Source organism: Elephantulus edwardii, unplaced genomic scaffold (assembly GCF_000299155.1).
Source record: "Elephantulus edwardii isolate Elephantulus edwardi_28Jun2011 unplaced genomic scaffold, EleEdw1.0 scaffold00409, whole genome shotgun sequence".
Lineage (NCBI taxonomy): Eukaryota > Metazoa > Chordata > Mammalia > Macroscelidea > Macroscelididae > Elephantulus > Elephantulus edwardii.
In genome coordinates, this window is record NW_006400159.1 from 1,133,687 (window position 1) to 1,141,216 (window position 7,530).

At 43.9% G+C, this 7,530-nt stretch overlaps 1 protein-coding gene and 1 pseudogene across 1 annotated transcript in view; both read left to right on the forward strand.

Moving 5' to 3' along the window:
• LOC102868367 overlaps positions 1-1,508 on the forward strand; it is a 2,897-nt pseudogene extending 1,389 nt beyond the window's left edge.
• Positions 1-7,530, forward strand: part of LOC102870796 (constitutive coactivator of peroxisome proliferator-activated receptor gamma-like) — a 56,470-nt gene that overhangs the window by 30,606 nt on the left and 18,334 nt on the right. The gene's annotated exons all lie outside the window — the stretch shown is intronic.

A 7,530-nucleotide genomic window follows, 5' to 3' on the forward strand; every position in this document is an offset into this window, starting at 1 on the left:
GCACATAACAACAACAACAATTAGTCATTTCATTATATCATTTTCTCACAGTTTTTAAAAGTGGCTCCCACACCCCACTTTAGTCAAAGCATATCTCAGAAAGCACTCACTTATGTCATGGCCAGATTGCTCAACAGAAGTTGGAAGTGTAATTCTGTATATCTCAGGGTCTGGCTCAGAAAGGACAGTGTTAGCCCCATCCCTATACCAAAAAAAGGTGAAGGAACAGAGCAAAAGGAAGACATAGACTGCAGTTGGGAGACAAGGAAGGTGGTCTATAAGAAGCGTCTCATGATCTCATTCACCTCCTGAGATCTTGAGGCATTTTTCTCAGAAGCCATCAGGGATAATCTCACTTCTGTGATTAAAAGACAAGTTAGTCTCTGAGGCAAGGAAGTGGTAAGGTGTTTCACCAAGAGATTACTGGCAGGCTTTCAAGTCAGTTCAGTATAGTTCTGCCTTGGCTAAGAGAGTGACAGTGGAACAGATTCACCTTTGAAACTTTGGGTGAACTGCATGCTAATCATTGACCTCTGGTGGCACAGGCACTGAGTTAACCAGAAAGTCATCAGTGTGAACTGATCAATCATGTACCTCCATAGAGATTAGACCCATGGAACCTCTGTAGGCAGTGATGTTTCCTGCAGAATTGCTGTGTGTTGAAACACACTCCATGGCTATGGGAGAAACGAGACCTGGGCCAAGAGAAATAACAGGTCACAGTCTTGCTAGAAACATGATCTTCGTCATAGAATAGCATACATAGAGACAGTCTTCGCAGAGTCTCTGTGGTCTCCTGCTTCAACAGTGCTTGAACAGAACCCTGCGCTCACCTGCATCTCCCCTCGCCGGTCATTTCCAGCCAGTCCTCTGCCACCTCCTCACATCAGCACCCCCAGATGCCCCAAGGTCCTCACCTCCACTCCAGCGCCACTCAGCCGCCTCTCCACCACTGCCGCCATGACCGCGTCCCCTTTGTAGGTACGCCAGAACTACAGCCAGGACTCGGAGGCCACCATCAACCGCCGGATCAACCTGGAGCTCTACGCCTCCTATGTCTATCTGTCCATGTCTTACTACTTCAACCGTGATGATGTGGCTTTGAAGAATTTTGCCAAATGTTTTTTTCCACCAATCCCACAAGGGGAGGGAACATGCCAAGAAACTGATGAAACTGCAGAACCAGAGAGGCAGCTGCATCTTTCTTCAGGACATCAAGAAACAGACCAGGATGACTGGGGGAGTGGGCTGAACGCAATGGAGTGTGCGCTACACTTGGAGAAAAGTGTGAATCAGTTCCTACTAGAAATGCACAAATTGGCACTGACAAGAACAACCCTCATTTGTGTGACTTCATTGAGACGCATTACCTGGATGAGCAGGTGAAATCCATCAAACAACTGGGTGACTACATAACCAACTTGCGCAAGATGGGAGCCCCGGACTCAGGTCTGGCCGGGTATCTCTTTGACAAGCACACCGTGGGAGACAGTTACGGCGAGAGCTGAGCGAAGCTTTAGCCCGGCCTCCCCATAGCCACAGGGATGACTCCGTGGTCACTACCAGGCCACCTGCATGTCTTGTTTATTTTACCTTTTCTATAAGTTGTACCAAAATACACACTTAAGTTCTTTCATTTGTACCATTCCTTCAGATAGTCCTTTGGTACCCAGCTGTTGTGTTGAAGATCTTGGTGGGCCAGCAGTCTGTCTAAGCTACCTTGGCTAAATTCTTTAATCACCATGGTGTCTACTTCAGTCACATTTAATAAAATGAAACTTACCAAAAAAAAAAAAAGAAAAGAATAGCATGCATATTGCCTAACAACAGATCTCCTCCCCAAAGAGTGGGAACACAAGTGCCCAGATCAAAGACAGCAGCCTAAAAGTGGATCACGCTGTGCTTTCTCCCATGAGCCAATCCCATCTTCTGAGGCTCCTGTCCCAGAGCTTTACCCTAGAGTGTTTCATTCCAGATCTCAGACCTATCTGCTCAAACTTTAGAAGAGTGAGTGTCTTCCATTTTTGCTTGTTTGGCCATGACTTAACTGCTTCAGAACCCTGGTTCCTGAAGAGGTCTGTGAGCTGCTATTCTGGAGCCTCAAAATACTTCCAAAACAGCACTGTTTTAATAACTAGAATGTTTCCTCGGCAAAGCCTTTCAGAAGTGTCTCTCTGAGTAATATAGAGCGCCTGTGGTGCAGTGGCTTAAGTCCCTGACTCCAACCTGAAAAGATGGGCAGTCTGCTCCTACAAAGATTGGAAGTCCTATGGGGCAGTTCTGCTGTCATACAAGAGCACCGTGCTTGATGACAAGCAGTGAGTGTGAATAATCTGTCTCCAGTCAAGGTGCTTCCTAAGGGGACACACAAGTCACAGACCAAGTGAGTTAGTTTCTCAAGAGTCACAGATTTCTGGACTCCATTTCTTTCCTCTCTTAGCAGGTCCAAATTAGTATTTCCACATTCAAAACCGTTTTGACATTCACATAGCGATCCTACCTCCACCCTGACTTTCAAAATCCTCCAGTTTATTTATCCATTATGAAACTTTCGACTCCAGTTTTATTTTTGCATTATGAATATTTTCAAGACTTCTCTCTAGCTGCCCACCACCCCAGTTGCCTCCTCACCCTGGCACATCCCTGACCACTGTGGGGGAGGGGATGGATCTGACTGTTGTCCCCCTTTGCTCTGCAGTCTCTGCTCTCACTCACCTCCATCCTCAGACTCCAAGAATGTTGTGTTTCCTCCTTTCAAAATCTGGAATTTCTTGTTAAATTCCTATGTCAGTTCAATATCTAGGGCTATTATGGTATTGCTAGGTTTGCATAACAGTCCTTAGAATTTACTGTTGCTTAAATTTCCCTTGAATACTCATCCTGTGTCTCACCATTCTTTGTATAGCAGTCAAGAAATTAAATTATGCTCTTTCAGCCCCAGCTCACTATGGCTACTGGCTGGTCCAGATGGCAGCCCATTCAGACACCATCGAACAGGTGAAGCCACCTTCAGTTCCCAACCAGCCCCCATTTCCCCAGCCCCACCTGTAACCAACAGACGTGGATCTGCCCCTTTCATTTCCGACTTCACTGTGGCCACTGGCCTGTGGCCCTCGGGCCAAAGGGGTCCACCGACATTCAGAATCCAGCCAAGACATCATTCTTGCCTGATTTATTATTTTGCTGTTCCATCAGTACACCTTAGCTGGAAAAATCTAGCATTTGGTAGCTACAGGAATGTAGTCCTGGAGCAGAAGGTCACAGACAAGGTCCTACCAGAGAGAGTGGTGAAGAGAATTGGGCCGTACCACTTCACACACTAAGGAGGACAGTAGACATCAGGAGAGTGGGGTGCAGTCAGAAAACAAAAAGCCTCAGAGAATTTGGCTGTGGTACTAGAGAGAAAAAGAAGAAAAGCCATTGGCCCCTCAGATTCAATGATCTCTGCCACAGGACCACACAGAAAAGATCACAGGTAGGGTGAGTTGCCGTGCCCTTCCCTACTGGAGTGTTGAGCTCCCCAGCTGAAGCAAGTCTCCCATGAACCCAGGGACCAGATTGAAATTCAGGCAGGATGGACAGAGCAGTGACTTCTTGAGCTAAGGTTGTCAGACCTGGGACCTGCTAGGGCCCCAGGCAAGAATAACTCATACCACAGCCATGACAAGATACCTCACATCCTACACAAAACCAAAGCAAGGTGTCACACACACACAAAAAAACAAACCAACAGAATCAGTGGGTCTCCTGAACCCAGAAAATCTGAAGAAACTTTTTGACATAGAGTTCAAAAGAACAATGGTTGATTATTTTAAATAGGTGGAAGACAAACTCAAAGAATTGCAGGATTCACCATGATAGATAGAGAAGAGATTGTTAGTTACTTTAGCTTGCTTGGCTCCAGTCAGCACTCTTGGTACCAGCAGGCAGGATATCAGAAGATGAATTACATTGGGGAAATCTGCTGTCACATATCTCTGCAGAGTACTGAAAAGCAGTGATGTTGGCCTAAAGACTAAGGTACACCTGATCCAAGACATGGTCTTCACAGTTACTTGCTATTCAGAAAGCTGGGCAGTAACTAAGGATGACAGAAGAAGAATCAATGCCTTTCAGTTCTGGTGCTGGCGAAGAGTATTGAACATAACACGGACTCCTCAGAGTCACTGCTAAGATCTGTTCTGAAAATCTACAACCAGGAGAAGATAAAATAGATGAATGAGACCTTCTAAGAATCAAATCCCTATGCACATCCAAAAACTTCTCCAACAGGGTAAAAAGGGAAGCCACAGACTGGGAAAAAGTATTTAGTAATGGCATGTCAGATAAGGGACTTATATCTAGAATTTATAAAATACTTGAGCACCACAACAAAATAATGGTAAATAATCCAGTTGAAAAATGGGCACAGGATATGAACAGACACTCCACCAAAGAAGACATTCAGATGGCCAACAAGCACATGAAGAAATGTTCAAAATCCCTAGCTCTAAGAGAAATGCAAATCAAAACAACTATGAGATATCATCTCATCCCAGTCAGAATAGCAAAATTTAACAGAACAGCAAGCAACAAATGCTGGCGAGGTTGTGGAGAAACGGGAACCCTGATTCACTGTTGGTGGGAGTGTAAAATGGTGCAGCCACTGTGGAAGACGATTTGGCGCTTTCTCAAAAAGTTGCAAATAGAGATACCACTTGACCCAGAAATCCCACTACTGGGAATATATCCCAAAGAGACCATAACTGACATCCAAGCAGATATATGCACACCCATGTTTATCGCAGCTCTGTTCACAATAGCAAGGAGTTGGAAACAACCCAGGTGCCCATCAAGAAACGAATGGATAGAGAAGCTGTGGTATATTCACACAATGGAATACTACGCTGCTTTGAAAAACAAGGAACTCATGCAATATTATTCAAAATGGAAGAGCCTGGAGGACATTATGCTGAGTGAAATATCTCAGCCACAAAGGGACAAATATTGCATGGTGCCACTGCTGTAAAATGGGACTGATATCTGGGTTGGGGTAAGACTGAGGAAAAACTGGATAGATTGTGTATACTGCACTGAAACTGACGAGGGAGTGAATAATTTAAAAGCGATATATGATAGGGTATTATGGTTATCACAAGAGTCCACAATTAAGGTTGCATAGTGGAATGTACTTGGGGCGGTGGGAGGGGTGCGGGGGGATTGTGTACCAGAGAGGGAGTGTTTCTTTTACTTTTGAAAGAGAGAAGTGAACTGGAGGGGCAGGCGAGGGCTGGGCAGGGAGAGAAGTACAGCAATGAATGAATGGAAATTCAAAATCTCTGTAAGTGTTCATTAAAATTATTAAAAAATAAAATAAAAAATCTGTTCTGGAGAAGGTAAAACCAGGTTGTTCCATGGAGACAAGAATTTTGAAGCACTGTCTCACATACTTTGGCATGTTTCCAGGATGGACCAGCCCTTGGTGAAGGACATCATGCTTGGATGGGTGTGGAGACAGCACAAGAGAGGAAGGCCCTGGATGAGATAGATTGACTCAGTGACTAAGGTAGTGGGGATAGGTGTGTTGGAGACAATGAAATTGGCTCAACATAAGCAGAGTTCAGAGCTGTTGTATATAAGGTCACCAAGTTGCAAGTGACTCTATGGCGTATAACAACAGCAGCATTAATACATACATACATACATACCTTCCTAACTAATTAACCAACCAACCAGCCAAGCAAAATTGAAAGAAAAAATCAAACACAATGCAGATAAAACAAAAGAGGCATTAGAAAAACAAAAACTGTCTGGAATATAAGGACCATTGTCTCTAAAGCTGGCAACATGTTGGAGGGACATATGAGCAGAGTTGAAGACATAGAACACAGTATCATCAAAATAGAAGATAGTGGGCTCCACACTGATCTGCTAGAACAAACAGAATCAAAAAGGAAGGAAAAGAAAGAAAGCCTAAGAATGATGTGGAACATCAGGAGGAATAACATGCACATAATTGAATTTCAGAACCATTTCAGGAACAGGTTTGAGGCCTTAAGCACGAATGAGCGAAGACCGGATGAGTTGTGGGAGGATATCAAGGGTATCATCCAAGAAGAGTGCAAACGTTCTTTACAAAGACAGAGGAGGAAGAAAAGACCAAAATGGATGTCAGAAGAAACTCTGAAGATTGCACTGGAGTGCAGAGAAGACAAAGCATAAGGAAGAATTCAAGATACTAAAGAGCTGAACAGAAGATTTCAAAAGGCAGTGCAGGATGACAGAGTAAAATATTAACAATGAAGTGTGCAAGGAGCTGGAGTCAGAAAATCAAAAGGGCCAAACTCAGCATTTCTTAAGCTCAAGGAACTGAAGAACAAATTCAAACCTCCATTTGCTGTAATCAAGGATATTTTAGGCAGAATATTAAATGATCCAGGAAGTATTAAAAGAAGATGGAAAGAATATACTGAGTCTTGTAGCGAAAGGAATTGGCAGATACAGAAGAATTTCATGAAATAACATTAGAGCAAGAGCCTATGGTGATGAAGGAAGAAGTTCAAGCTGCTTTGAAGGAAAAAGCAAAAAATAAGGTCCCAGGAATAGATGGTATACCAATTGACATATTTCAGCTAACAGGTGCTTCCCTGGACGTGCTCACCAAGTTATGCCAAGAAATCTGGAGAACAACCACTTAGCCAAGTGACTGAAGCGATCTAAGTTTGTTCCCCTTCCAAAGAAAGATGACCCAACAGAGTGTGGAAACTATAGAACAATATTATTGATTTCACATGCAAGCAAGATTCTACTGAAGATTAATAACGACTGGAACAGCACATCAGCAGAGAACTGCCAGAAGTCCAGGCAGGGTTTAGAAGGGGTTGTGGTACTAGGGATATTGTAGCTAATGTTAGATGGATCTTGGCTGAAAGCAGGGAATACCAGAAGAATGTTTATCTGTGTTCCATTGATTATGCAAAGGCATTTAACTGTGTGGATCATAACAAACTGTGGCTGACTGAGAAGAATGGGAATCCAAGAATACTTGATCGTGCTAATGCAAAACCTATACTTGGGTCAAGAGGCAGTCATCAGAGCAAGGAAACACCACATGGTTCAAAATTGGGGAGGGCATACGCCAGAGATGTGTCCTACCTTCATACCTTTTCAACCTGTATGCACAACAGATTATCTGGGAGGATGGGTTCTATGAGGAGAAATGCGGCATCAGGATTTGTGGAAGATCTATCAACAATCCACGTTTTGCAGATGACACAACCCTGCTTGCTGAAACTGAGGAGGGCCTGAAGCACTTGCTGCAGAGAGTCAAGGACTACAGCCTTCAATATGGATTGAGGCTCATTGTCAAGAAGACAATGATTCTCACCACTGGACCGATTGGCAGCATCAGGATGCATGGTGAAGAGATTAAGATTGTACACAGCTTTAGTTTGCTTGGCTCCATAGTCAACAGTCTTGGCACCAGCAGCCAGGAAATTAAAAGATGTGTTGCGATGGAAAGTTTGCTGTTAGGGACCTCTCTAAAGTACT